The following is a 7,920-nucleotide window of genomic DNA, read 5'->3' on the forward strand; positions in this document are numbered from 1 at the left end:
CCACAGTAGGGTATTTCCTGAATCTTGAAAATATCTGCCTTTGTCTTTTTATATTCTCTAGATGTACAGTTTATTAGTCTCAACTCTTCCTTTGATAACTCTATAGATATTGTTCCAACATTTGTAGACACTTTTATTTGCTTGGCTGCTTGCAGTATTTTTTTATATCCATGTAATTTCAAACATGCATCTGATTATTTGGAGTGAGAATTTCCAGTCTGTATGATCCCTGGCTTTCTGATATAAAGAAGCTTCTTATAAAGAGTCTCATGGGATAGAAAGAGCCTTTTTTACCTCTTTACAGATGCTTTTCTGAAGAACCATGTAGCTAGGCCTTGTGACTTACATTGGGCAAATTACTTTCTATCTAACTTTGTTTTTGCCATCGCCAACGTTTATTAGTCTGCACTTTCAGTTATGTTATAGATTCTCTTGTCTTTAGTGTATTTTCATAAGCATTCTGGTGGGATATTGGGAGAGGCCATATTAGTGGGTTAGAGGAGGGTGTAATGTTTTAAAGCTGAAGCCTGTCAGTAATGAATATGAGTGACCTGTAAAGAGAAGGGCTACCAGGATTAAACAAATACAAATTGTTGCGTTTTCTTTAAAAAAAAAAAAAAAAAAAAAGATTATAAATACCAAATATCCCAGGGCATATTAAAATAGCAATAATAAAAGTCGTACTATTCCATAAACAAATCAAGTTTTGATGGAAAGAAACACACAACTGATTGCCTTCTCATTAGAACAACAGAAAATCAGTTGTCCTATTGGGCTCTAATTGAGAAGCCAGATGGAGGCTGGCAGTCAGAGTGGCATTCCTGGGACACACAGAACCACAGGAGGCAGTGAGCAATAGGTTCATATTTCTATTTGCATATAGCCAGAACTGCATTTGACAGCAAGAACAGATTTCCCAAACCAAGCATCTCTCATCAAACATATATTCCTCTGGTAGACAGCAGGCAGCAGCTTCTCTTTTAACAGGCATTTTCTAGTTTTTATGCACACTCCTAATGATTTTAATGTAGACAGAAGAAGTAGGTACAAATATATGAATGATTTGAAGAAACTATAGGTAATGAATTATTTCTCTGCTATTTCTGAGTTGAACAAACATGCTGCTAGAACGAATAGGCAGGTTTAGCAATATCACAGGATACAAGGTCTATATATAAAAGTAAATTGTACTTCTGTATGCTAACAATGAAAAATTGGAAATTGAAAAAACAGCTGTGATAGCATCATAATGTGATAATTTAGGGATGACTTTAATAGAATGTGTGCAATACATTTACCTTAAGATTACAAAATATTGCTGAGAGAAATTGAAGAAGACCTAAACCAATAAAGACATACACTGTGTTTGTGGACTGGGAGTCTATATATTATTAGGATGTTTATTCTCCCCACAGTGAAATATAAACTCAAAAACATTTCAATCAACATTGATACATAATTTTTGTAACAACAGGCAATTTGATTCTTAAATTTACATGACAATACAAAAGCAATAGAGAACCAAGATGATTTTTAATGAGAATGGCAAAACAGACTACTTACACTACCTGATTTCAAAACATGATAACTGTAATGAAGATGATATGGTATTGACATAAGAATAGACATATAGGTAAATGAAATAGAATAGTGAGTTCAAAAATAGACATATACAGTATAGTCACTTGATTTTTGACAATGTTGCCCAAGTAAATTAATGGGGAAAGAGTAGCTTTTCAATAAATGGTGCTGGAACAATAGAATATTGGTACTTAATTATACCATATACAAAAATTAAATTAAAATGAAGCATAGGCCTAAACATTATATTTAAAACTACAAAACTTCTAGAATACGTGGAAGAAAAAATGTTGGCATTTGCTTAAGCCAAAAAATCTTTATGACACAAAGCATATGAGAGAAAAACTGATTTTGTATATGGTATAGGATGGGGTGGAGTTTCACTATTTCCATATTCTCAGCATTTAAAAGAAGATGAATATCAAAATTTTTAATTTTTTTTTCAGAATTTTTGTTTCATAAAGATTTTAGAGTACAATCCATCTCAGAATAACCTATCTGAAGCCCCTATTTGAGATTTCATTATCAATGTTGAGGTCTAGTTATATCTTCATCTTATGATTTTAAACTTTTCAATATGTCATAACTTTTTTCTCAAGTAGATATAAACGTTGAGAATCATCCTTGCTATATGCTTGTTGACATGATTTATTAGCCGAAGGGATATATTAGTGGGCCAACTGGCATTTGTTCATATTTTTCTTACATATCTCTCAGAAAAGAGAAAGGAAAAGACAGCGAGGGAGAGATATGGGTCTTAGCAAAGATAAGAGAAAACAAGAGCGCTATGTTTTCCTCCTTTTCTCACAGTGGTGTTCTGGCACAGTGCTCAGGCTCTATTTGAACCACCTGGCTCCCTTCACTTCCTCAACCAAGAATTACAAAGTATACCAGAAAGGACACTGAAACTCTTCAAGATGGTGATAGTGTATTAATTTTTGTATATGGTATAATTAAGTACAAATATTCCATTGTTTCAGCACCATTTATTGAAAAGCTACTCTTTCCCCATTAATTTACTTGGGCAACACTGTCAAAAATCAAATGACTATATATGTCTATTTTTGAACTCACTATTCTATTTCATTTACCTATATGTCTATTCTGATGTCAATACCATATCATCTTCATTACAGGAACTTTATCATGTTTTGAAATCAGGTAGTTTAAGTAGCCTGTTTTGCCATTCTCATTAAAAATAATCTCTTTGTTCCTATGCATATCAATCTCTTGTGAATTTCCCTCTTCTGATGCCTTTACCATTATCTTCAAATGTTAGTTGCTTATACAAAGAGAGGTTGTCAGGGATCTTAAGACTGACAAAATTTATTTCTGTTAGCAACTGATTATTAACTTGGTTGTCATACTGACAGTGAGAAGAACACAAGATTAGAAATGAAGATCTAATATTTACTTAACTCCAATTCCATGATAAGCCCTTTTTACTTTTCTCTTGCTTAGTTCTCAAACATTTCATAGAATGCTAATGACTTTGGTATTATTTCCATTTTAAAGATAAGGAAATTGAGACTCACTGAGGAAAAAGGCCCTTGGCCAAGCCTAAAGAGAAAGTAGACAGCAGTGTTTTAATTCAAACTGAGATCTGTCTGAAGTCAGAGTCTGTGCTCTTTTTGCTACTTTATCCTACATGCAGGAGGATCAGTAACCTGAATTCACTTTTGTGGCCCTGTCAATGAGTGGTGGCAATGATGGTGCATTGGTCATCTATTGCTGTGTAACAAATTATCCCAATAATTACAGCTTAACATAGAAGTAAACATTTATTTTACATAATTTCTGTGGATCAGACATCAGGGAGTAGCTTTGTTAAAAATGCATCCACAAAATTTTATTTTTATTTTTTTGCGACGGAGTCTCACTCTGTTGCCCAGGCTGGAGTGCAGTGGTGCGATCTCGGCTCATGCAAGCTCTGCCTCCTGGGTTCACCCCATCCTCCTGCCTCAGCCTCCCGAGTAGCTGGGACTACAGGTGCCTGGACCATGCCTTGCTAATTTTTTTTTTTTTTTTTTTTTTGAGTAGAGACGGGGTTTCACTGTGTTAGCCAGGATGGTCGATTTTTAATTTTTTGAGTGATGGCACAGGGAGGTTTATTCATTGAAGGAAGAATGTATTACTTGCATTTCCCCAGAGAAGGTGGGTAGGCTACTCTACACAGGGTCATGTGGGGAAGTGCCAGAGTTCGTCAGGAGGCAGAGGAAAGACGGGAGGAGAAACTATGGCCCAGAGTCTTTACTGTGTTTTCTGTGGAAGAGGCAAAGCAGGTCAGGGATAACATTTAGCACTGACTGATTAGAATAATGGGGGTTTCTGCGCTGTAGGAGTGGTCTCTAGTTGTGTGATACCTTCCTGGCCTTGGGTTGATTTAGGGCAGGAAAATATTGGCTTGGTGTGTGTGTCAAATAAAGCAGGTGGTTGGAGGTATTGACTTGAGATTCAGATTGGCTGGTTCACATAGGAAATATGCATTTTTGATCATCTGTGAGTTGTTTATTATCTCTGAATTTGCTAGCCATAGGAGGAGGAGTTTATCCTGCCAGCTAGGCCTCTGAAGATGTTAAAACATTATAGAACATATTTTTAACCAAACAGGATGTATACAGCAGCCTAGTTGTGCCGTTCTGACTTAGAGTCTCTCATGAGATTCCAGTTAAGATGTCAGCCAGGATTGCAGTCCTTGAGAGTTTGATGGGGGTGGGAGGATCCACTTCCAAGATGGTTCATTCATATGATGGTGGTTATTGGCAGAAGGCCTGAGTGCCTTTCAGTATTAGTTTTGTATTGCTCTAAAACAAAGTACTACAAATGTAATGACCCAAATGAACACACACTTGTTATCTCACAGTTTCCATGGGTCAGGAGTCAGGGCAAGGTTAGATGGAGGCCTCTGCTCAGTTTCTTCTGAAGCCGAAATCAAGACATTGGCTGGGCTGTGTTCTCACTCGGCTCAGGGTCCTTCTCCAAGCTCACTCAGGTTGTTTGTCAAATACAGTTCCTTATGGTTGCAGGGATGAGGTCCCTGTTTCCTTGCTGATTGTTGGCCAGGCATCTCTCCCAGCTCCTGGAGGCTGTCCTCAGGTCCTAGCCTGTGGCCTTCTCGCAGTGTGGCAACTTACTTCTTCAGAGGCTGCAGGAGAATCTCCTTCCAGTCTGCTATCACAGTGTTACATAACATAATATAACAAAGGGGTAACTGTCCCTTTAGCTTTTCCATATATGGTTATTTGTTCATGCATGTCTGATGGTAGTCATATGTTCTGCCCACACTCATGGGGCAGGGCATGCACATCAGGGGTTAGGAAGCTTGGGGCCTGTTAGAATTGGCCACACGTAGCCACTATATAGGAAGGTTACGTTTCAGAAATATGAGTGTCTTATAATAAAGATGTTTTCTTCACGAGGCAATGTTCCTAAAATATATGCTGGGTATTCTATGATCCACTAATGAGTTGGAAGCTTGGGGCCCTGTTAGAATTCTCTGTTGACATGGACATGGCAGCTGACTACTCCCAGACCAAGCTATCCAAGAGACAGCAGGGAGAAGCTGCCGTGCTATTTATGACCTAGTCTCACAAGCCCTGTACCACTACTTCTGCCACATTCTATTTTTTGAAAATATTAATAAGTTGCTAAATCTGCTCTACCCTCAAGGACAGGGAAATTGGGCTCCACTGTTTGAGTGTAGCTTATAAAAACTTGTGGACTTATTTTAGAACTACCATAGATGGCATTTAAATACTTTAGTTCTCTGTCTAATCAGCTACAGAATGAAAAGCTTCAGCCAGTTGGTTATTAAGGTTCTTGAAGTATAATATGTGCATGTTTATGTATTTGTCTCTTTAGTAACTTCACTTGTGCCTCCAGAAGGAATATCATTGGTGAGGGTGTGACTCTTTCTAAGGAAAATATAATTTATGTTGAAATTAATTGGTCTTGATTTTATATTATTGCCTTTTTCCATCAAAGTGAACAATTTTTCTCATTTCTATAATTGAAATAATATATAAGAACTTACGTGAATGGTTTGTGTGTGTGTGTGTGTGTGTGTGTGTTGGGATTATCACATGTCAAACTATGAAATTGTTTTTATTGCTTCTTTTTTTGCAGAAGGATTTTTTTAATAAGTAACTTCTTCTTCTGAAATAACAGGTAGAGTTAACTTTGTCTATTTTGTGAAGGGAAAGGAGAAAAGCGAAAAAAAGTTAACTTTAGTCATCCTGACCACCCTTGACATTCAGGGAAATATACAAATCCACATCGAGTTTTCCCATCAAGGAATTGCTGTGGTTTATGGCATATATCTCAGACCCATTACTTCATGGATTTAGTGGATCATGGATTACCCAGCATACATTTTAGGAACATTGCCTCATGAAGAAAATATCTTTATTATAAGGCACTCATATTTCTGAAACATAACCTTCCTATATAGTGACATGTGGCTGTACTGCCTAGGAATATATATTAATAAAAAGCCTCTGTCATTAGGATACCTGATCTTAGACAAAACAGTTTCTTCTGGAGGGCCAAGTGAGCTAACACTATTTCTCGCTGACATTTTGTGAATTAAATACTGCTATGCAATTCAAGAGAATATTTGCCAGAGGTAATTCCATTAAAGAAAGCTACAGCCACGTTTTCTTCTTTTCAGAGTTTCCAAATCAGCAACAGTCCAAAATTAATCTCAGAAACTGGTCTTCTCAAGTGGTCAACTAGCTGTCACTTGATTTTAGCATTGTTTATTCAATAAGTGTAAATAATTGGCTGGGCATGGTAGCTCACACCTATAATCCTAGCACTTTGGGAGGCAGAGGTGGAAGGATTGAGCCCAAGAGTTCAAGATCAGCATGGGCAATAAAATGAGACCCTGTCTCTTTAGAAATAGAAATAAATAAATAAATAAATAAATGAGCAAAGAAGATAGTGAAAACCACTTTTTTAGGCCCTTAAAACCGAACCCAAATTAAAGAGTGGAAATCCAGGCACTTCTTCAGGGTGCCATTATTCCAGGGCTACTAAAAAGTCGTATGGCAGCACACAAAAGAGACACAGTGGTATGAAGAAGAAGGTTGGATGAAACATTCTAAAAATTTAACTTAACATAGGTACAGAAGAGTTATGATCTAGAAATGTCTGATTTCTTATGTGTATATATTTTTTGAACTTTTAGGTTCAGGGGTACACGTGCAGGTTTGTTACATGGTAAATTGCGTGTTGTGGGGGTTTGGTGTACAGATTATTTTGTCACCCAGGTAATAAGGATAGTACCTGATAGGTAGTTTTTCAATCCTTAACCCCTTGTCACCCTTCACTCTCAAGTAGGTGCCAGTGTCTATTGTTCCCTTCTTGGTGTCCATGTGTATTCAGTGTTTAGCTCCCACTTATAAGTGAGAACATGTGGTATTTGGTTTTGTTTCTGTGTTAGTTTGCTTAGGATAATGACCTTCAGGCCCATCCATGTTGCTGCAAAGGACATGATCTCATTCTTTTCATGGCTGCATACTATTCCATGGTGTATATGTCCCACATTTTCTTTATCTGGTCTACTGTTGATGGGCATCTAGGTTGATTCCATGTCTTTGCTATTGTGAACAGTGATACCTAATTTTTAACAATTTACTATTTGCTAGAAACTGTCCTAAGCACTGTACCTTTATCTTAATCCTCATTACCTTGTAAAAGAAATACTATTTTATATGCAAATGAGAAGAAAAAGGTACGTCAAGAAAAGTCAAGTAATTTGCGCCCAAGGTTGTCTTAGTGAGAAAGTGGCAGAATTAAGTTTTCACCCAAGGAAGGCTGATTCCAAAGCTTGAACTTTTAAACATGGTACTCAAAAAATCTGACACAGCAGCTACTAAGGAATGTTAGTTCAGGTAATTCCGAACTTCTGATTTGCTAAATGAAATATCTAAGCTAGGCACTGCCACCAGTAGAGCACCTTCTTTGCTCTTCCGTGCCATAACACTCAGCCTCTTTACTAAATAAATACAATGAAACAATAAGAATATTTGTTTAAAAGGATATTTCATTAGTTATATTTCTTTTCTGCAATAATACTACATAATAAAAAGCTCCCAAAATCTAAGTGGTTTTGTTTTTGTTTTTTTTGTTTTTGAGACCGAGTCTCACTTTGTCGCCCAGGCTGGAGTGCAGTGGTGTGATCTCGGCTCACTGCAAGCTCCACCTCCTGGATTCACACCATTCTCCTGCCTCAGCCTCCCGAGTAGCTGGGACTACAGGCACCTGCCACCACGCCCAGCTAATTTTTTTTGTATTTTTAGTAGAGACAGGGTTTCACTGTGTTAGCCAGGATGGTCT

This window comes from Symphalangus syndactylus, chromosome 23 (genome assembly GCF_028878055.3).
Source record: "Symphalangus syndactylus isolate Jambi chromosome 23, NHGRI_mSymSyn1-v2.1_pri, whole genome shotgun sequence".
Classification (NCBI taxonomy): Eukaryota; Metazoa; Chordata; class Mammalia; order Primates; family Hylobatidae; genus Symphalangus; species Symphalangus syndactylus.